The 23,823-nt window shown below is 43.3% G+C and overlaps 1 pseudogene; it reads left to right on the top strand.

Moving 5' to 3' along the window:
* Positions 1-7,149: 7,149 nt before the first annotated feature.
* Positions 7,150-17,660, top strand: LOC118588629 (annotated as a pseudogene).
* Positions 17,661-23,823: the final 6,163 nt, after the last annotated feature.

Genomic DNA, 23,823 nt, shown 5'->3' on the forward strand with positions numbered 1-23,823 from the left:
CCATAGCACATGTGGCTGGTGGCTACTGTTCTGAACAGTATACTTCTACAACACTCTTTAAGACTTAATCTTCCTCCTGTTACTTTTTCTAGCCTATATATCCCTCCATTATGATTATTTTATATTTCTTTAACTTATATATGCAACAATGAAATTGAAATAAATCACTGGGAGCTAGAGAGATAGCCCAGCAGTTAAGATGACATAGTGTTCTTGCAGAGGACTCAGGCTTGATTTCCAGTATCCATGTCTGGTGGCTCACAAGTGCCTGTAACTTTACCTCCAGGAGGATCAGACACCTCTAGCCTCTATGGGCACCTGTACTCACCTACACACACACACACACACACACACACACACACACACACACACACACACACTTAAAACTAATAAAAATAAATCTTTAAAGAAATAATTCATATCATGACCCTGGAAAAGATTTAAACTATGCTACACAAAAGGATAGATTCAAGCACTCCAAACTCTCAGAAAACTAACATGAAAATCATACTTCATTTGTGAAGAAATTAGTATGTCTTTGTCATTAGCATATTTTTATCTTTAAAAAAAATCTATTAATGAGTAGATCAGTTACTATTTAATGTTCACTGTTAGCCAGACTGGATTTGGAATCTCCTAGGAGACACCCCCCCCCCCCGAGAGTCTGAGTGGGCCTTAGCTGGTATTTTTAACTGAGGAAGAAAGACTGGACCTGAACAGGCAGTCCATCAGCTCCAGCTGAGGTGAGTGGGGTGTGAGGCAACCAGTCACATTGCAGCTGCAGTCAGGAAGCAGAAAGAGATGAATGTTGTACTCAGTTCACTGCTTCCCTTTCCCGTTTTTATCCAGTCTGGGACATCAGCCCACAGAATGGTGCACTCACATTAAGGTTTGGTCTTCCTCCTCAGGGACACGTTCCCTCCAGGCTGCAGATGCAATGTGACAGCTGCCCCACACTCCAGCCCTCGACGTCTTCCCTACAATGATAGGCTGCTTCCTCTAATAGGAGCCAGAATAAATCCTTGCTTCCTTAAGTTCTTCTTAGTGGTGGATTTGTCACAGCGACAAAAATGTAACTAACACAGTGTCTGTGTGTGGGCAAACTGCTTACTCTGCATTAGTTGACATGCTAGGTGGTACACATTGTACTAGTTGCCAGGAGCTAGACAAGGACCTCTTCTCCTAAAGGGGAAGTGAGATCTCCAAATTAATGATAGTTTGACTTAAAATTTTCCAACTTTAAGAGAAAAACTTAAGTGTGCCATTATTATGTGTGGATGGGTGGGCATATGGTGCGTACATGTGAGTGTGGGTAGCCCCTCCCTCAATCCCTCCCCATCCCTAATGTCCCCCCTTACCCCCCCCAATGTGGAGGAGGGGTCTCGGGAGGCAGTTGTCTCCTCTCACCTCTACATGGCTTACAGGGATCAAATTCAGGGTGCCAGGTCTGCACAGTGAAGTGCTTTTATCCACTAAGCCACCTCTCTGGCTTTGTTTGTTTTTTGAGACAGGGTTTCTCTGTGTAGCTTTGCTCCTTTCTTGGGACTCACTCTGTAGCCCAGGCTGGCCTCGAACTCACAGAGATCTGCCTGCCTCTGCCTCCTGAGAGCTGGGATTAAAGGCGTGCCTCACCACCGCCCAGCTAATTCTAACTCTTTTTTTTTTTTTTTTTTTTTTTGGTTTTTCAAGACAGGGTTTCTCTGTAGCTTTGGATCCTGTCCTGGACTAGTTCTGTAGACCAGGCTAGCCTCGAACTCAAAGAGATACACCTGCCTCTGCCTCCCGAGTGCTGGGATTACAGGCGTGTGCCACCTCCGCCCTGGCTTTTAACTTCGTAACTTTTTGAATTTTTATTTTTCCTCCAGGTCTAGTAAAAGGTGGTCTTGTGATGCAGGATAGCAGAGCGAGCCAAAGCTGCTGGCCAGCCATGCCGTCAGGAGAGGAAACATATCATCTGCCGCTGACTGTTGGCTAAGCTGTGATGCCCAGTGTGTATTAAATGCACTTTTGACTTACAGTGAGTTTACTGATAAGGAAAGCCATTGTGAAACGAACAATTAACTCTAAATCTCAGCACCTGTTACAACTGCTTGGATAAAATTCGGAATTCAGCTGCTGTTTTTCTTACTGTGGCCTTGTTAAATGTCAACAATTGAAGCCCCATCATTATGTGATCTAGAGATCTAAGGAAATTAATTTAGGTTCATATCTGAACGCTCTCCTAAAACTTTTAGTTCTACTGATTGCCCATTTGAGCAACTGTGTAATCAAATAACCACTCCAGGAGAGCTGGAGATGAAAAACTGCAAAACACTCCAGGAGGTAAAAATTATTGCCATCTTCTGAATCAATACAATAGAAGTCTTGTTAAGCAGCAGCACCAAAATGCTATGCTTTGTGGTGATATTTTATTTGTACTGAAATGTGATTTTATTTGTATATTAATAAAGTTGCCTTGGGGTCAGAGCAAGCCATAGCAGAAGCTGGGCGGTGGTGGTGCACGCCTTTAATCCCAGCACTTGGGAGGCAGAGCCAGGTGGATCTCTGTGAGTTCAAGGATACAGCCAGCATGGAGACACACGCCTTAAATCTCAATACCAACCATAGAAGACCTGGAGGTCTGTACAGACAGGCAGTGACGAGGAGGTCATGTGGTTGGGTTTACAACCAATGAGAAGGCAGAACAGAAAGTCAATAAAAAAGAAAAAACACACAGAAGTAGGTCTCTTGCGGAGAGGAAAGAACAACAGTGAAGGGTAAGGTTTTCAGTTCTCAGCAATTGCTCTGACCTCTTGGCTTTTAACTCTGCAATTGGCTCTGTGTTTCTTATTTAACAAGACAGTTACATCTACAACGCTTTGTGTAGAAACTAAATGAAATGGAATCAATTTACTGATAAAAACCTCACTTATACAATGTGTATTTGTGAAACTCTACCCTGAGATCTATAATTACAATTCCCTCTGCTGTGTTTCCATCTGAGCCCTTGCCTGATCACTTAGATAGAAGCAGTGAAGCCAGCAGGAAATATTGACATTTATTTGGGAAAAAAAAATCTTGATTCTAGACTATTTTAGTGAACACATCAAGTTGTTTTGTTGTTTTCAGTAGCAAAAATAAAAAGTATTGTAATTGTCCTACCTCAAAGTGGAATGAAATGGTAACAATTTACTCTGGAAATTTTACATTTAAGTAATCGACGGTTACAAAACAGTATCTTAAGAATTTCTATTCCATCTACTTTTCCTTTCAAGCATGAGCGCTCACTTAATGACAAACTAAGATAGAATGTGAGAATTACATTAGCGGAGAGGGAAAGAAATATGTTCTAATCTTCAGAAATGGACCCACCAAAGGCTGGGTCAGCTTGGAAGGTACACAGCTCCTCTTTTCATACTGTGTGGACCAGGGGAACAAAAGGCAGTACCTGCAAAAGATGCACTGTGGAAAGAAGTTTGGGGGTGATCTATATTGGCTTGTTAGGACATAACAGGAGGGCCTCTGTCTGAAACCTTCTCCAGGACAGAACAACATTTGATTTCTAGCAGGTGACTAAAGAACGGCAGAGCCAGGGAAGTTGCTTCCTTTTTCCGGTGGGAGAATTGAATCTGTTATGTTGCAATGCCCAGGGATCTCCTGTGATGCTCCTGATGACCTCCATTCTGAAGAAGTGTGCCTTTTAATGTACTCAAAACAAGGTCCTGACCTGACAAGTTCCAGGAGTCCCTGGAGAAGCTCTGTCTTGCCACCATGCAGGCACTGATGGGTAAGGATGGAGGGGACCTGACCAAAGCATCTGGTCTACACCAAATGCAGAGTGGGATCCTGAAGCCATCCCCACCGCAGGTTCCTCTTGCTTGGGATTCCGGTCCCTCTGAAGCTTTGCCAAATGTCCTTTTGGAATATGACTGGCATAAAGATGGTATTTCGTTTTTTTTTTCTTTTCTTTCTTTCTTTCTTTCTTTTTTTTTTTTTTAAATGGTTGTGAGCCACCATATATTGCTGGGAATTGAAATCAGGACCTCTGGAAGAACAGTCAGTGCTCTTAACCTCTGAGCCATCTCTCCAGCCCCAAGATGGTATTTCTAAGGAGTTGGAATTTAAGGCCTCCTTAATCACTTTTCTCAAGTATGGATTTTATCTCCTTGAAGGGTCAAAGTTTTTCTTAGCAGTGTAACTCTCAACTAATTGTGTGTGTGTGTGTGTAAATGAATCTGAACCAAAATGATCTTTTTCTCATTTTTCTGAAGATGTCAGCTCTTCACATGCATACACAACTCTTTTATGTATTTAGGAATTATCTTCTTTTTCTGTTGTAAATCATTTTAGAGTACAGTGTGATCACTTTGATTGATGCAGGTTAGTAGTAACTTTGAGTTCTGATAATGTTCTGGGATCTCACTTTCAAACTGGGTTTTCCTGACTGCAACAAAGCTGGTGTATTTTTGGGATTCTTAATGTTATCCATAAGGTCATTTGTTATTATGAATTCTTCAATAATTTAGTGTATATTTTGTCTCCCACCACCACCCAGGTGTTATTTTTTTAAGATGCAGTTACCCCAGCCACTAATTTCACTGAAGCTCTACGTCAGGAGGCTGGAGAGATGGCTCAGCAGTTAAGAGCACTGGCTGCTCTTCCAGAGGACCTGGGTTCAATTCCCAGCACTGACATGACAACTCCCACACAACCTTCTAACTCTAGTCCCAGGCGATATGACGCCCTCTTCCTGCCTCTATGGGCATTACATGCATGTGGTACACATGCAGGCAGGCAAAATACCCATACATATAAAATGAATAATTTAAAAACAAAATAACACCATTTTAATCACTGAGATGTAAATCTTCATGAGCATGGTTTTGGGACTGCATTCTTAAATGAGACACATGGGGGACAGAAGCAACAGAAGAAGAATGGTAAGTAGGTATTCATCAAAAGTGAAAATGTGTGCGCGTTGAAGGATGCTACTACCAACAGGAAAAGATAACCTGCAGAGTGGGGATAAAAGTGACAAATCAGCATATAGCTAATAATGGTCTAATGCCAAAGGAGTCAAATCCCCATTACAACTGAATAGCACAAAGGTGACCTTCGGAGGTAAGCAAGGAGATGATGAAATGTCTCCAAAGAAAGTATATGAATGGCCAGTAAACACAGAAAAAGATTCTCCTCTCAGATGTCACTGGGGAAATGCACATCTAAACCTCAGTAAGACTGCCTTAGGCCCAGTGTGATGGCTTAAGAGGCATTACTTTAGATAGTGAAATACAGCAAATATTAGCAAGAGGGTGAACAAATAGAGTCCACCAGCGGGCAATGTTAAATAATGCAGTCATTGTAGAAAGGAGTTGTGTCCTCAGCATTTTGTGTCCTCAAAACATTGAGGCCAGAGCTGCTATGGGACTCAATAATTCCATTCCTAAGACTGTACCCAAGAGGACTGAAAGCATCTTCAAGCAAAACCATACATGATGGTTTGAAAAAAGTGTTATTTTAATAGGCAAAAAGTTGAAATAAGCCAAATGCACATACATGGAGGACTGTGGAAGACAAATATGTGCAGATGTGTAGAGGGCAATGCTACTCAGCCATGAATGGAAAGGAGTATAAGACTTACTACATACAACACCATACACCTTGAAAACAAAAGCCACACAATGAGACTCCTTCAGTGCAACAGGACCTTTCATCGTCCTGTTGTGCATGGCCAGCCCATGGACCTAAGAGGCCAAGATCAAACACCTATGGTCATGGATGATTGACTGGGGACAGTGGCTTGAAATTTCTTGTCTCACTCCAAAGATTAATGATGTGGACTCCCATGGGAGTATGCAGAGCAGAATCAGGTTTTCTTATTTATTACAGAATGTGAGGAATTGAGAGAAAGTGAGAAAATTCCCAGGGGAGGAAAGGGTTCCCAGGGGAGGAAGAAGCTATAGGGCTCTCTTTGTCTAAGCACTTTACAGCTCAATGGCAGAAGTGGGACAAAGACTGATGTAACCACTACTGAGATTGGCTAATTCATTGGGCGGTGGTGGTTGGAGTCAATGAAGGGCCCACACACTTTTGTACCTGTTCCCCTGGCCCAATCAGAGAGATGGTCGTGCACTGTTCATATGCTGCCCGCCAAGTTGGGAGGCATGGGATTTCCTGTCTCCCATCTCCCACTCTGGCTTTGTTAGTCTTGACCTGAACTATTAGCTGCCATTAGTTAGTGTGTGTATCAAATGCTGTGTGTTCTTGAATTTACATGATCAACTTGTAGCTTTATCATGACAAAGGTATTAGTCACGGACACCAAGAAGTAGCTGTTGACTTTGTTGGTTACCTCATATTTAGTTTCTTGCCTATAGAGTGGTCTGAGTGGGCTCCTAAGTGGAAGCTTGGCTTGAGGAGCCTTCCTTCCTTACAATTAAGTCTTACAATTAGCTGCCTTAGAAGCAAGGATATGTGAAAGTTCAGTAGTGCCTTACATATGTTTCTCTATGTCCTAGAGTCTAGGACTTCCAGGTGTGGGGACACCATCCTGTTATCATTGACCTCAAGCATTGTTCCTTCTCCTATCTGACTGGTGTAGCTGAAGTTTTCTCCAGTCCTGCCTGGCCCATGGTCAGGAAAAATCTCTCTCACCCACCAGTCCCGCAGCTGCTCAGACCCAACCAAGTACACACAGAGAGACTTATATTGCTTACAAACTGTATGGCTGTGGCAGGCTTCTTGCTATCTAGTTCTTCTATCTTAAATCAACTCATTTCTATTCATCTATAAATTGCCACATGGCTCATGGCTTACCGGTATCTTACATCATGCTTCTCCTTGTGGCAGCTGGCAGCATCTCCTCCTCAGCCTTCTTCCACCCAGCATTCTCCTCTCCTCTTGTCCCACCTACACTATCCTTCCTGCCTGGCTACTGGCCAATCAGTGTTTTATTTATCAATCAATCATAGCAACATATATTCACAGGATACAGGATATCCCATAGCATTCTGCTTTTCACTTCTTCTAAATTCCTTTGCCAATATTACACATGCACCTTTCTCCATTAATAAATCATGGAGTATGAAGAAGGCAACTACATTTTCTGAAAATGGTGGTGCTGGTGGTAGCTGCTGCTGCTGGTGTTGGTGGTGCTTGTGGTGGGGTCTGATGGTGGTGCTGGTGCTGGTGGTAGTAGTTCTGGTGCTAATGGTTCTGGTGTTGGTAGTTCTGGTTCTGATGCTGGTACTAATGGTGGTGGTGATAGTGGTGCTGGTGGTCATGCTGGTGCTGGTGATAGTGGTGATGGTTGATGGTATTGCTTCTGCTAGTGGTGCTGGTAGTGGTGCTGACAATGCTGGTGAGGGGTGATGGTGGTGATGGTGTTGGTGGTGGGGCTTCTGGTGGTGGTGGTGGTTCTGGTGCAGGTGGTTCTGGTGCTGGTACTAGTGGTGGTAGTGATGGTGGATTCTCAGGAAACTCAGTCTCCAGGTGTTGAGTTGGGGAGTCTGCTCTTTCCCCAAGGTCTATCCTGGGCCTCTTCTTGGAACCTTACCCAAAGGTTTGGTCCCCAGTGCCATGCTCCTGATCCTCACCCCCCAGGGTTTTCCCCAAGACCAGATTGGCAGCTGGGCTCTCAATGATCTACATGTACCTCTTGAGGGAATAGCCTCGGCAGCAGTCCACTCCCAGCCTCTTCTAGAAGTCAACATTATTCACAAAAAAGCCAGAACCAGCCTGTCCCTCAATGTCATAGGCCACACCAAGAAGTCCCAGCAGGGTTCAGTTGTCTGAGAGCTAACTGTGAGCACCAAGCCCCTTGAGATCCTGGTTCAGTTATGTCTCATCACTCACAGGCATGCCTTTCAAAGCCCTCCAGTGCTTGAGAAATAAAAAGGAAGGGCCCTGGGGAGAGGAACCCTGGGAAGGCAGAACCGGAGGAACAGGAAACCAGGTTGTCTTGTCTTGGCTTAGGAAGCCTGATGCCTTAATCACTTTGAAGGAGCCTAGAGGGAGAAGTCACAGGACTGCCCAGTGCCCTGAACAGAATGTCGGTAACCTGGGCTCTCCAAGATTACGTTTCTTTTGAGTTGACAAAAAGGGTCTGAAACCAGAGTAGCAGTTGTTGTATGACATTGTAAACATACTTAAAGGCACATTTTATATATATTTTTTTAAAGAAAATGATGAATTTGTGCTTCATAAATTTAATCTCAGCAAAACCTCCATTTTATTAGTCTGCTGGGCAATCATCCCTGTCTGCTAAGTGAGTGAGATCCCGTTTACAGATCTGTTAGCCAAGAACAGCAGCCTAATCTCAAACTCCCTGGAAGTTTTAAGCTCCCCTGTTCATTCCCTTCCTTTCCTTTCCCTTCTTGTGAATGCAGAGTTATGCTTACCTGAAGACAGGCTCTGGCCCCAGCCACCTCCTGTGGCCACCATGCAGTTGCCTCATTTGTTGATTTTAGGATGATTTTAGTTTCAGCTTCTTGCACTTGTATTTCCCCTGCATTTTCCAATGACCAAATCTCTCCGTTTCTGTCACTCTCAGCTCAACTGGTTCTGAATGTTCAGATTTCTCCTAAAAGTCTGTCTTGTAAACTACAGGAAAACAACGGGCTTCTGAGGAGGGAATTAGTCCTCTCCAGGGATGAGCTTTCTAGTAAATTATCCAATCCCGAGTGCTCAGCCCTTAAACACATATACATACAAGCAACACTGTAGCTGAAAGTTTTCCTGTGTCCTGCCCAGTCCGCAGCCACTCAGACCCATGTAAACACACAGAGGCTTGTATTAATTAAAACTGCTCAGCCATTAGCTCAGGCTTATGACTGACCAGCTCTTACACTTAAACTCAGACTATTTTTGTTAATCTATATGTTGCCACGTGTTTATGGCTTTACCTGTGTGCCATTACATGCTGCTCCCTAGACTGCAGGCTGATGTCTCTTTACTCAGCCTTCCTCTTCCCAGAATTATTCTTGTCTGCTTATCCCGCCTATACTTCCTGCTGGCTACTGGCCAATCAGTATTTTATTAAACCAGTGTACAAAAGCATTATCCCACAGCATAACACTAAATGGACTCAGCTGGTTATATGTATTTTTTTTTTTTTTTTTGGTTTTTCAAAACAGGGTTTCTCTGTGTACCTTTGTGCCTTTCCTGAAACTCACTTGGTAGCCCAGGCTGGCCTCAAACTCACAGAGATCCGCCTACCTCTGTCTCCCGAGTGCTGGGATTAAAGGCGTGCACCACCACTGCCCATATATGTATGTTTATGCATGTTCATGAACAGTAATAATTAAACAAGAGGATATTAATTTGAGAGGGAGTGAATGACGTGTTGAAGGAGTTGGAGGGACAAGAGGGGGGTGGTGGAAATGATGTAAATAGGATGCAGGTATGAAATTCTCAAAAATATTCAATCTAAAAAAAATCTGTCATTTAACCCCATGGTATAGAATAGGATATTTTCAGATTATTGTTAATAACCACCTATTTTTGTATTTAAGATCATTTGATCTTAGGCTGCCTTTCTTTTAAAAAAAAGTTTGAAATTGGGGGTGGGGAGATGGCTTAGTGGTTAAAAATGCTTGCTGTGTGTGGACTCTTATGTCTGGAACAGCACTGGAAATCAGTGCTAACTGGTTAAACCTAACTGGAAAATGGCTAGCCCCAGGCTGAGTGAGAAATGCTGCCTCAAGAGAATAAATCAGGGGTGACAGGGTCAAGGCACCTGGTGTCCTTCGGTGACCTGAATGGGTGCACAAGTATGCACACACACACACACACACACACACACACACACACACACACACACAGAGAGAGAGAGAGAGAGAGAGAGAGAGAGAGAGAGAGAGAGAGATCTGATTATATCTGGATGAAGTTTTTAAAAACACTACCTTTTTCTTTCTTTCCTTTCAGGAAGGCAGGAACTTCAACGTCCAGTCTTGGATTTGGGAGATAACCAGATGCCCCAGGATGACGGAGCATCCCATTGTGTCCAAAGCACTCAGTAGTATCTAAAGTTCAAGAAGCATGGTCCTAGTCCATTCTCTCATGCTTCACACATCAGACGAAGTACCCTCTACTCAGGATACCTCAGGGCAAGTCCTTAATTATGACCTCCAGGGAAGCCCAGCTCTTTCCTTCAAAGACTCGTTATGGTTTGTAATCATACGCCTGTCTTTTCCCAGAGGTAGCCATTATCCCTAACGTGGTGTTAAGTCAGCCCTTGTTTTCTCTGGCTCCCACCACATGTGTCATAGTTCCAAACTGGCTATAATTTGGTTTTGTCTTAAAAAGAAAAAACTACAGTGACATCATGTCAGGTGTGGGCTTTCTGCGGCTCTCCTTCATGACCTCGGACCCATCCATGTGTCTGTGAAGTTGTGTTCTTTTTCACCGAGTTATACAGTTCTGTGGTGCAGAAGGTTATGATTTTAGAATCTACTTGAACAACAATAGAAATTTCATTTGTGTCACTTTCTGGGCCTCTTTTGAACTGTTATGGGCTATGGCCTAATGGGTTTCTTACAAGTATCTGGGGCAGAACCTGAGTGAAGACAAGTTTTTTAGGAATGAAATTGCTTGGTGCATGCATTGTGCTCCCCTGACCTCACTGAGCGGTGTGGTTGTTCCTACTACTGTCTGACAGTACCACAGACCGAGCGCTTGCCAAACACAGGCCTATCAGCCTCACAACTCTGGAAGCTGGAGAGTCTAATGTGAGGATTTTTGGGCCGAGATACATCCTAGAGAGGACAAACAGCACTCCCAAGACTGAGAGAGGATGGGGCCCATACATGTCTATTTACCGTCATCACACAGGGAGTTAAGGGGAATGGGAAGGGGGGACATGAGGAAAGAAATGGACATACAGGCTGCTTCAGAGTTACCGAGGCTCTCGCTTTTTTCTGGGGGCACATGGGACATGTCTCCTCTTTCTTTCCAATTCCAGGTATTTCATAACATTGCTGCCAGAGCCACCTTCCTGAGTCACAGGCCTAATTATGCCGCACTAGTGAGCTCATGCCCTCTGGCTCCCTTTAAGTAATGGGGATCCTAGGAATCTATACTTGGTGTTCTTTACAGCTCATGTTACTGGGTGATTTCATCCATCCCCAGGAGTCTCGGCTTCCACATGGTGATGATGACTCAGAGCTCTGTGTCTTTTCTAAACTCCAGACCCACATACATAGCTACTGATCAGATAAATGTCGTGTTTCACAGTGCTTCAGAGTCAGCAAGTCTAACCCTTGACCCATCCCCTGGCCAGCTCTACACCCAGCAGTTCCTGGATTCTACTAAGGTGCCTGTGGGCAATACTTAGAAACCACTCGCTGATACAATTTTTCTCTGATCCCTTCACAATTATAATCAGTCACATTACTGTGACTGATTCTACCAATACTACTTGCTTCCATTTCTAAAAAAATACCACTCTGGAGACTTGGCAACAATATAAAATTATTTAAAAGAAACTCTGTGCCAGGCAGTGGTGGTGCACACCTTTAGTCTCAACACTTGGGAGGCAGAGGCAGGCTGAGCTCTGAGTTTGAGGACAGCTTGGTCTACAGAGCAAGCCCCAGGACAGCCAGAGCTACACAGAGAAACCCTGTCTCCAAAAACCAAAAACAAAAAGAAAGAAAGAAACTATGAAAGAATGCAAATCAACAATGTATGTTTTGTTATTTTTATAAAATAACATATGTAAATGTGTGTATGTGTCCATATTGGGGGTATGTGGACATGAGCACTCAAGACCATTGAAAGACTAGTATACCATGCTCTTAACTGCTGAACCATCTCTTCAGCCCCTAAGGATATTTTGCAATTCACATTTATGTGTGTTATAAATGCATAGGAACTATCTGAAAATAAATCAATATACAATAATAGAATTTCTGGTAATTTGCATTTTACTACTTTCTGTTATCCATATTTCCTTGGAGATTTATTTTATCTTAAACTTATTTTTATGTGTATACATGTCTGAGTATATGCCACATGTGAAGGCCGGAAGAGGCCATTAGATCCCTTAGAACTAGGGTTACCAGATGGCTACGATCTTCCAACACAAGTGCTGGGAATGAACTAAGCTCTGAATCGCCTCTCTAGTTCTCCATATTTAAAATGAACCTCTTCTTATTTTCCACTCTTCTTTATCCCCTCAGAAAGGCTGTCTACTTGGTTTTACAACAGCAAGGAGAGAGAGAGGGGGGGAGAGAAGAGAGCAGTAAAGGAAGAAAGGAAAACCAACTTGACTTTTTTTTTTTTTTTAAAGAATTGGAGTAAAAGGATGAAAGAATTTAGAAATCAAAATAGCAGTGAATATTGTAAAGGAAAAACTTTTGAGGAGGCACAGTTGTGACTAGCAGGCTCTAAAGCAATGTGGGCTATGAGAGGACTGTGGATAAGAGAAGAGGGCGCTAGAAGAGTATTTCTGAGCCACATGAAGTTCTTTTAAAGCAATCTGGCAGTGGATGGGTTGGGGAGATAGCTCAACACTTGCTGTGTAAGCCTGAAGACTGGAGTGCAGATCCTTAACATTCATTGTGCACACTGCGATCCCAGTGTGGGAGAAGCAGACACAGGGATCCCTGGACACACTGGCTAGCTAGAGTAGCTGGAATCAGTGAGCTGTGGGTTCGAGTGAGAGACCCTGCCTCAGAATAGAAAGTGGAGCACAATCAAAGAAGACACCAGACATCCACCTCTGGCCTCCATGTTCATATGAACATATGTGCACATTAGCACACATGTGTAAGCCAACACATTTACATGCATAGACACATGCATGCACACCACACAAATAAAGACATTAAAACAAAGATTTTTGAACACTTCGAATAGAAATTCAGCATTCCATCTCAGGCCCACTGTCTACTTTCCCAAGTTATCTCTTCTACTTCCAAGGAATGAATGCCATTTTCTATGCTAATGAATCTATAATTTCAATAAAAAATGTTGCCCGGTTGCTCCTGTGAACCCAACAAAAACTTATCTTGCCTTCAAATCTACAAGCCTTGAAATCTGTTCTTTCTCCTGTATTATTTCTGTCTCTTGAAGCTGATCAGATGATCAAGGAAAATGCTCAGTGCCAACTATGTTGAGTGGATTTGCTCTCCATTTATCTAGAACAGAGGTTAGGGGTACCGGAAAGAGTTCTCTCATTTAAATACTGCCAGAGTTGATGTCTATATTAGTTAGTTTTCTGTTGCTGTGAAAAATAATCTGAACAAAATCAAGAAAGAAAGGACTTATTTTAGCTTACGGTTTGGCCTAGTTAGGGTTACAATTGCTGTGATGAAACACCATGACCAAAAGCAACTTGGAGAGGAAAGGGTTCGTTTGTAATATCCATTACAGCCAAGGTAGGAACTCAAATGGGGCAGGAACTGGAAGGCAGGAAGTTTATGCAGAGTCCATGGAGTGATGCTGCTTATTGGCTTGCTCCTCCTGGCTTGCTTAGCCTGCTTTCATATAGCACTCAGGACCACCAGCCCAGGGGTAGCCTCATCCACAATGATCTGGACCCTGTCTGGTGAATCACTAAGAGAATATCTTACAGGCCTGCCTACTGCCTGATCTTATGGAGACCTTTTCTCAATTGAGGTTTCCTCCTCTCAGATGACTTTAACTTATGTCAAGTTGGCATAAAACTAGCCAGCACATTGTTCCAGAGTGAACTGAGACCATTGTGGTGGGGATGGCACAGCAGCAGGAGCAGGAACCTGAGAGATCACATTTTCATTTTCAAACAGAAACAAAGATATAAGCCCCCAAACTCTCTCCCCAGCGATGTACTTCCTCAAGCAAATCTGCACCCCTTAAAGGTCTCATAACCTCCCCAAACAGCCACCAACTGAATACCAAGTGTTCAAATGCATGAGCCTAATCATGACCTGTGCTGGCTAGTTGTATGTCAACTTGACACAGGCTAGAGTCATTTGAGAAATGAGAACCTTAATTGAGAAAATCCCTCCATAAGATGGGGCTGCAGACAAGCCTGTAGGGCATTTTCTTAATTTGTAGTTGATGAGGAAGGGCCCAGTCCTTGGCCAGTGGTCCTAGGTTCTGTAAGAAAGCAGGCTGAGCAAGCTATCAGGAGCAAGCCAGTAAGCAGCACCTCTCCATGGCCTCTGCATCAGCTTCCTGCCTTCAAGTTCCTTCCCTGTTTGAGTTCCTGTCCTGACCTCCTTCAGCTATGAACAGTGATATGGAAATGTAAGACAAATAAACTCTTTCCTCCACAAGTTGCTTTGGTTACGATGTTTCGATGTTTCCTCACAGCAATAGGAACCCTAAAACAGGGTCTACGAGTCTTATCATCTCCACTACTTTCTCATTTAAAACCTTTGAGAAAGGCATAGGGTGCTAGCAATCTAGTAATTTTTATTCTTTTCATATACTCTATAGATAATTCATCCTTCATTTGCTTGTACCAAGGCAGTCCTCTTCTGATACCTACTTCTTTCATATGTCATTGAAAAAAAATATGCATACCTGCAGACTCATTCCTTATGCCCATTCAGGCAAGAGTCTAAAGCCAACTGGCTATGGTTTCTGACTGCTGTGTCTTGTCTAGTCTAATGTTTTTCCTTTGTACCTTGAATTTTTCCTACCACATTCACCCACTTTATTTGTTTTACCTCAAGATTCAGCTGAAACATAACCTCTCCTTACCCAAAGCTGAGTCTAGAAGTCCTACATTGGCCACACTGCACTCTGTATATTCTGTGTATGACTTTCACGCCCAATTACTGTGTTCAAAGTGGTCTTTCTCACGTTTGTACCCTGTGATTTCAGAAAACATAATTGGTCCCTGACTTATGATAGAATTAACATCCTGTAAGCACTATTGAAGTTAAAAACAGTAGGTCCAAAATGTGTCTAACACATTTAACCTACTGAACATCCGGTGTTAGCCACAGAACCTCATAGAATGCTGCTGACACTAGTTGGAAATCGCAGCTCACTGTCACTGCCCGGTGTCACAAGTGAGAACCTCAACATATATCCCTAGCCCAGCAAAGAACTGAAGTTCAAAAACCAAAATGCCATTTCTGTTGAATGTGTGTCATGTTGCACCATTATGAAGACCAGTTCTCTTAAGCCAGAGAACATCTGTATTTGTCCCAACAGTATAAGCTGGTGACAAGAGTTGTATTGTGTGGGGCATAAGCTTTAAATTTCACAAAACACTCAGTTGCATGAAGAAGTATTTGGAGTGTGCCCTTAGTGTCTCTTTCCATGTCTTTCCTGGGGCCCTCCTGTGAACTTTCTACATGTCTTTTAATGCTGCATTGGTTTCCACATTGAGACCAATGTCCTGCAACATTCACAGGTCAGAAGACATCTCTGAGGTCTAAGTCATGTCTGTACAAATCTCCCATCGAGATAGTGACAGAGTCAAGGATTCAACGATTATTTCATTCATGTAGCTTCACTAGTAAATAGTGGTGACAGAATTCAGAAATCTGAGCTACACTGATATGGAAAAAATTCTGAAGGCACTTGAAGTTCTTGACAGCTGAAGCTGGGACATCTGAAATCCATGTGACAGGGACTCAGATTGAAATGTTCTCTGTGATCATTAGAGGTGTGCTGTAAATGGACTCCTGTTCCCAGGGAGAAAACACAGTCTGCTCCTCTGTGCCTATTACCACCATTTTTGAAAGCACTACCAAGTCTTACAGATACTTTCTTCCAGGGCTTCTCACAACTGTCCCTCTCTGCTCATGTTAATTTTAACAGTCTTGTGAGTGTTCCACCCCATCATACCAAGTGTTTCTTTAAATAGTATTCATATGTTGAAATTTCAAAAAGAGCTGGATGTACTGATGTACTGGTAAATGTTCCAAAACCTCCTGTCTGGGGAAAGATTTATTTATCTATTTTTATTTTATTTCTTGACTTTTCATACGTGTATATACTGAATTTGAGAAATGTGCACACCCTGGCCCCACTGAAACCCTTTTTCTTCCCAACTATCCTCCTGTTACTTTGATAACTTTTTGTTTTTCTTTTTCTTTTTTTTTTTTTTTTTTTTTTTTTGGTTTTTTGAGACAGGATTTCTCTGTAGCTTTGGAGGCTGTCCTAGAACTCGCTTTGTAGACCAGGCTGGCCTTAAACTCACAAGAGATCCACCTGCCTCTGCCTCCCCAGTGCTGGGATTATAGGCGTGCGCCACCACAGCCCAGCGATAACTTTTTGTTTTACCCATAAACCCTCAGTGAGAGGTGGAGCCTGGTAAGCCCCACCCCCATCCCCTGTCTACTGAATTGTTGATGGGGCCAATCATGTGAAGACATGTTTTGTTTTGTTTTACAGGCAAGGATAGCTGCTGTGAATTCATGAGTACAGAATGCAATGGTTTTATTGTGTTCAGAAGACACTGTGTCACAGAACTTCTCTCCAACCTTTGGCTCTCACATTCTTTCCACTGTGTCCCCTGAGCTGACTCAGGGGTGGGGTGATATAACGTCTAGTTTAGGGCTTGAGCACTCCACACTCACTTATTCTCTGCACTTTGACCAGGTATGGGTCTCTGTGTTAATACCACCTACAGAAAAAAAGAAGTTTCTCCAATGAAGACTAAGAACAGCACCAACCTGTGGAGCCCAAAGAAGGCAGTTTGCATGGTAGCTAAGGTACACAATAGCAAAGCAGCTTTGGATAGCAAGATGTCATGTGAGCACTCAGTGAAAACATAAGACCTCATCAGCATACACTGCAGACCATATGGCCCATCAAGAGGGTGCCAAAGGCCTTCCACTGCTCTGCAATAGCATTTCCATATTTCTAGCATCATAACTTTGATCTCATTATGCATGTGATACCATACCACATCGGAAATCCCATATGACAGAAAGGGTCAGTAAGCTCCATGTTCTGGAAAATTCCTTCCATTCTGGGAATTCCCCGACCCTTCCCCTGCCTTAGTGCACTAACTATTTTCCCCACCTATTAGATTTTCCCATGAATATAGTCTAATCTGTGCATATGGGACTCACCCAGAGGTCAACTATGAGAACCCCTCAGTGCCTACTTTGGTTTTATAAGAAAAGTTTTCTCCTAATTCTTTTCCTTATCTTGTTTTCAAATTCTTGCTCTGGGGCTGACACAAAGCTGGGAATGTTCAATGTGAAGTCTCTGTTTATCCCTAAGTCCTCTGCAGCTCCTCACTGGTTGGCAACATCCTTGGCAACCTAGCCAGGAAGTTACAAGGAATTGATCAGTTGTCTTATGGCTGCATGTCTGTTCTTTCTCAAATTGGAGTCAATGTGCTGTGGACATGGGGTGGAGCAGTGAAATGAGATTATGGTGCTCTATCACCCCTTAAGATTCCCTCCAAACAGCAAGTACAGCAGCAAAGAGTGGCCTTAGGATTCGGGGTCGAGCAGGCATCTGGGCTATGAGGGTCCTGCAAACCAGAGGCTACATCTCGGGCTCGTCACTCCGACGCTGGCTCCATCTGGGAAGCCGGTGGGGCCTTTGGAAGGAGAGAGAAGGCCGAAGAGGATCGGCACTTCCGAGAGAAGACTAAAGAACAGCTGGCAGCCCTCAGAAAACACCATGAAGAAGAGATTAAGCACCACGTGGAGGAGATTGAGCGATGGCAGAAACAGATTGATCGGCACAAGAAGAAGATTAAAAACCTGGAACACCATCATTAAATACATATGGCCCCCACAGAACGGCCTGTATCATTCCCCACTTCTGTAGAGATGTAATTCTGAGTGATTAATACCTGGTCTATGTGCTACTAACAGATAATAAATTCTCACCAGTATAAAAAAAAAAAAAAAAGAGTGTGGCCTTAGGTCCTTCTGCTGACTACAGGAAAAATTCCATCCAACAACATAGGTGCAGGGCAAAACGACCATACTCCATCCTTGTGACTGTGACTTCTCTCATTGTGCTTAAATGTATGGTTCTAGTCCCAAATCTCCATTTTACCCATTAGCTGATCTTAAAAAAAAAAAAAATTATTATATTTCCTTCCCAATGTATAGAGCCATTCTCTGACTCTACCATCTACCATCTGACCCCACCCTGTCTGGACTGTGGACCCTGCAAATGTGTGGGCTATGCTCTCAGACAGCATCAGTCATGGTGTTCACAGAGAGCAACAGCCTGGATGGCCCAGTGAGCCTCTAATGAACTCCCCCCCCCCGACATACACACCACCCCCTTTCCTGTGTCTGATACTTGGTTGGACCCCTCTGTGAGCCCAGGGAGAAAGATGCTGGCTTTGTCCAGTTGGCTGTGCCTTGACTGTTCCATACCATCACAGATGCCTCTTAGGGACCACAGCAGCTGATAAGATAGTCAAGGTGGAAGGCAGATTGCTGGCAGCTGTACTCAGTCCCGATGGGTCAGAGACAGTACTCTTTGGCCAAAGTTCAGAAACAGGGTCCCAAGAATGCCAAGTACTGCAGCAGTTCCTGAGCTGTGGCCAGAGACCCTTACAAGCAGCGGGAGCTTGGGATGCTTAAGTTTATTCCCAGTCGCTGGGAATGGAGGCAGGGTCTCATGTACCCCCAACTCTTCTTTCACCTTTACAGACACTGCCCACACCCTCACTCATTAGCAACCTGCTTGGGGTGCCTACTTTACTACAACTTCTGTCTTGCAGCAACTTCTCCATCATTTTAGGGTTCAGAGAAGTCTTGCATGAAGGTAATTATTTAAAAATATTTATTTCATGTGTGTGTGTCTGAGTGAATATCTGCACACACATGTGGAACCCCCAAAACGGCAATGAATCTCTCTGAGCAGTCACAGGTGTATATGAGTCACTTGGCTTGCACACGAGTACTGGGATCTGAACTCTGGTCCTAACGATTGTGCAGCAAGTGCTCTTAACTACTGAGCTATCTGTCCAGCTTGACATTCCACACTCTGATATCCTTCCTCTGCAATGGATTCACCTGCTCATTCTATCTGTCTCTGGGCAAAAAGTCTTCAAGTTCCTTCTTGCTCAGTCAATTCTTCTCTCTTCAGTCTGTGTCAAGGGGCGAAACAGGAGCCATTTTGCTTCTGCTTCTTTTCTGATGCCTTCTCTAGAGGTCTTCATCACCCCACTACAAAGCACTTCATAGCTGTTCACTGCTCAAAGCTCACTGCCCATGCCCCCAAAATAAAAATGCCCTCTCGTTCTGAAGGCCTTAATAGGCACTTACCATTGCCACTGTTCTTTATTTATTTCTTTAATAATTGCTTTATTTATTTCCCTTCTCCTTTCCGGTCTCTGAGATGTGAGTGAACTTATCATAGTGGATAACTGTTGAGGGAAGAAAGAGGGAAGGAAGCTGAAGAAGCTCACGCAATTCACAAGGGTCAGGAAGGTCGGACGGTTCCAAGAGTCACAAGCTCCACCCACAGGGTTATGACGGCAGCAGACAGCTGCTCGGTGGGGAGAAGACTCTCCACTGGTGGAGCCGCCTGCAAATTGGAACTCCAGAAATGCAGCTCTCATGAGATGTCACCCAGGCTGTATGTCACATGATTCTATTCACTTACTATACCCAAGAAGAAAAGCACCATTATTGGGACTGAGGCTGAAGCCTTTGCCAACCGTTAGGCAGTTTGGCAGTCTAATCAATGTCCCCAGCTGCTGTGCCCCACCCAGCAGCCTGCCTGTCATTATCAGAGAAGTGGACCAGGGAGACTACATGATAACCTGTTTCTTAGAAGGCATAAAATGGTGTGTTGGATTGCATGTCAACTATGACAACATCTAGAAGGTTATAGCAGGGTCTGAGAAAAGCTTAGCATGCTTCCAGAGATGGTGTGGTAGCTCATTTAAGAACTGTCTAGGAGACAGTTCTGGGCGTGTCTATGAGGGTACCTTACAGACATCTAAGTCTTGAGGACATTGCTGTAATGAGCTTGTTAATCCCTTGATAGATTCATCATTATTAACAGCATTATTTCAAGATGGTACAAGGTACGAGGTGGGCATTGGGAAGGGACATGTACTTAGTGGCTATAACTTTCCTTGGCTTCTTGTTGCATGCCTTTATTTTTTTTTTTTCCTCTGTGTTTTCTGGCTCACAGTGAATGACATCACTGTGTTCTTCTATACCTCCTCACCTCTGATGCATCAACACCTTTGAGATGATGAACCAAAATAAGTAAGGCTTTCCTTTAAGCCATCCTCAGCTTTATTGGTCACACAGATGCAAAGGTAATATAAAAGACAGTATTCGACCATCAACCCTAGTCCTCCTGATGGATGGATTGCCCTGGGAACCTATTTTGTTACCCAGCAGTCAGCTACAGGACCCTAGACTCCCATGAATAACTATTAGACACTGGTTTGGGGTTATTTAATTATTGGGACAAGGCAAAGGAAACGGAAAGGGACCAAAGCCTAGATAGACTTTAAGATATAAACCCAGTCTTGGTTTGGTAATTAGAATATATTGCATAAGTTGAAATGTTAATTAAATGCCTCAATCTCTATTCCAAAACCAACCTCTATTGGTTTCCAGGCCAACCAGGGATAAACAGTAAGACCCTCTCTCAAAAGGGGAAATAAAAGGCAAAAGTTATTTCTGTCTGTGAAGATCCCTAGCTGGTTTCTGCTCCCTCTCTATCTGCATATCTCTTTGTATGCATATCAGTTTATGTATCAGACTCCATGGAATGAGCGGCTTTCAAGCTCTTTAAATCCAGCAAGTAGCTAACCTTGGCTCTTTCTTGGTTAACATCATTTTTTTTAAAAAATAGCAATTGATTGAAAAGGATATGTAGATACACAGCTTAAAGTCACCTCCTTGGTAAAAGAGAGCCCATAAGGTCACTGAATCTCTCATTGTTTTGTCAATTTCCATGCATTGATTGAGAGAGGCCAGGCCCTCAGCTTACCTCTACACTGTAGGACACATAATACACAGTAGATATTTCATAAAATTGGAACTGTTCTTGACAGCTCAATGGGTGTCTTTTTTAAAAAAATAACTAATCAACCGTGGCAAGAAGTGGGAGGCTCTCTGTGGATTGTCTGATGATTCTTAACACTAGTAGCTGTGATGTGGGAGGATTCAGCTGTCGAAAATCGCCACATGTCACCTAGATTTTTACCTCCAGTTTCTTACTGCTGGGTCCCTCTGCCAGTCTATTTACCTCTATTGTACAGGCCCCCAGACACCAGAAGCTATTACTCTTTCCTATGTGGTATGGTGTTGCTCCTTTGTCTTAACACACATCATATTCAAAAGTGAGTGTCAAATTGGAAGGTCAAACAGCTCAGGACTCTTAGCTGCATAAAACAGGGGGTCCTACCTAGATTGGCATAAGCATACAGGGTACTTTATTGGCAAATTCAGTAGGAGAGTCGGGTATAGGCATGTTGTTACACAGGCTTAGCTAGGTCTCATACCCTGAGACTTGGTCTTGGTTAATTTTATGTCTCAGTATTAGAGGCAATCTCTGAGTTACAATGGTGTCATGTGTGTGGTTGTTTTGTGTTAAGATTTTTACTCATTTATTTTAATGTGCGTATGTGTGCACACACATGCCTGTGCATCTTTGTGGGTATGTGCTCATGTGTGCAGGTAATCCCAGAGGCCAGAGGTGTTGAGTCTCCATGAAGAAAGTTGTGAGCTGTCTAAAGTGGGTCCTGGGAACCGAACTGGAGTCATCTACAAGAGCCTTATGTGCTCTTTACCACCAAGCCATATCTCCAGTTCCCTGTCAGGGTACTTTCATTTGAGGCAGGGTTTCATGTAGTTCAGCCTGAATTAGAATTTGCCTTATAGCTGAGTATGATTTTGAACTCCTAATCCTCCTGCCTCTACCGTCTAGGTACAGGGCTGGCATGCATGCATCACCATGGCTAGCTCTTTAAAATTTTACTTTACAAGGGTGTGGTAGCAGTTATAAATAGAAACCATGGCTCTAGTTTTTAACTTTGTTTGGGACATGGTCTATGTATCCCTGTCTGTCCTGGAACTCGCTATGTAGACCAGACTGGCCTCAAATTACAGAGATGCTCCTGCCTCTACGTCTACCTCCAGAGTGCTGGGATTAAAGTTGTGCACCACCATGCCGGGCTAGTTTTTAACTTTTATTTTTTCTTGAGCTAGTAGTGTGTCACATGATGCTTTCATGTAGCTGGGCACCTGCTCAGCCCCACCCTCTCTAGCTTGAACAACCAACACTGCAGTGCACTGTGTTGCTAGGCTAGGGTGATTGGCAGGTCAAGTGTATTAAACAGACTTTGAACTACAACATTTTCAATTCAGAGTGTATCAGGACACAACCCCATTGGAAGAAGAGGAACATCTGTCCAGGCTTCCTTTCTCAAGCTCAATAGGAAGTTTTCCCTCCCAACAGTTCAATCAATCAAAAGCCCTAATGTTTATTACCTCCACTCTGATTATCCTCATGGGTCATGATCCTTGAATTGTTCATTAAGAACAAAGATAAATATTATCTCAATCCTTCTATCCATGGCAAATGGCCAGCAGGCCACACAGCTAGTCTAGTTTAAGGTGGTACTGGAATAAGAGAAAGAAGGATACAAGTAGGGAAGCATCTAACACATGACCAGGACCATCCGTCTCCATCCTGTCTGGTTAATCATGCCTGGAAAGTGACACACAAGTTCGTACCACCCCCTACTGCAGATGGAATCAGAACAAACACAGAGAGAACAGCTGGGCAGATAGGGGTACACCAGCTAAGTTTAGGTTAGAAAGCAACAATAAAAACATTTTTTTCTACTGCCATTAGAAATTTAAGATTGTCACAAATGTTCAGGTTGATTAAAAGCCAGGCTGAGAGTCAAGGAGTTGGAATTCAGCTCGGTGGTGGACTACCTGCTTAGCATGTACAAGGTTATGGTTATTTTATTTTATTTTATATTTTATCTCCAGCACAGTAAGTCAAGCCAGGCGGTGGTGGCACATGCCTTTAAGCCCAGCACTCGGGAGGTAGAGCCAAGTGGATCTCTGTGAGTTCGAGGCCAGCCTGGTCTATAGAGTGAGATCCAGGACAGGCACCAAAAGTACACAGATAAACCCTGTCTCAAAACAAACAAACAACAAAAAAAGTAAGTAAGTCAATAGCTTTGTTAAGAAGGAAAAAGTAGCTGGGCGGTGGTGGCTCATGCCTTTAATCCCAGCACTCGGGAGGCAGAGCCAGGTGGATCTTTGTGAATTCGAGGGCCAGCCTGGGCTACCAAGTGAGTTCCAGGAAAAGTGAAAAAAAAAAAAAAAAAAAAAAAAAAAAAAAAAAAAAAAAAAGGAAGGAAAAAGTAAATCCAGCTTGTCTTTTGGAAGAACCAAAAATAGTGGGTTCAACTTGATGGGACCCTCACTGGAAAAAGTGCTGACATTTTGGAGATAATTGGGGCAATCTATTGGCTGGATAGTAGAATTAGAAGTACCTTTCCTTTTCTTTCTTTAACTATCTATCTATCATCTATCTATTTTTGACACAAGGTTTCTCTGTGTAGCTTTGGAGCCTCTCCTGGCACTCACTCTGTAGCCCAGGCTGGCCTTGAACTCACAGAGATCCGCCTGCCCCTGCCTCCCAAGTGCTGGGATTAAAGGCATGAGCCACCACTGCCTAGCGTATCTTTCCTTTTCTTAGCTGAGCCAATGGCAATCAGTAATTTTGAATAAAGTAGTAGTGGCAGGCTTAGAGTACTTAAGGGTGGTGGTGTTGATATCTGCAGCCTACCCTCATATAGATCAGTGGCACACAGAGAGAGATCAGGTACATACTATGATATTGACAATTACTGAGTCTAGACAATGTGTATACAGGTAGTCATCAGAATATTCTCTCAAATCTTCCACAAATGAAATGTTGGTGGGAAATTTT

The sequence above is a fragment of the Onychomys torridus genome, chromosome 8 (assembly GCF_903995425.1).
Source record: "Onychomys torridus chromosome 8, mOncTor1.1, whole genome shotgun sequence".
Lineage (NCBI taxonomy): Eukaryota > Metazoa > Chordata > Mammalia > Rodentia > Cricetidae > Onychomys > Onychomys torridus.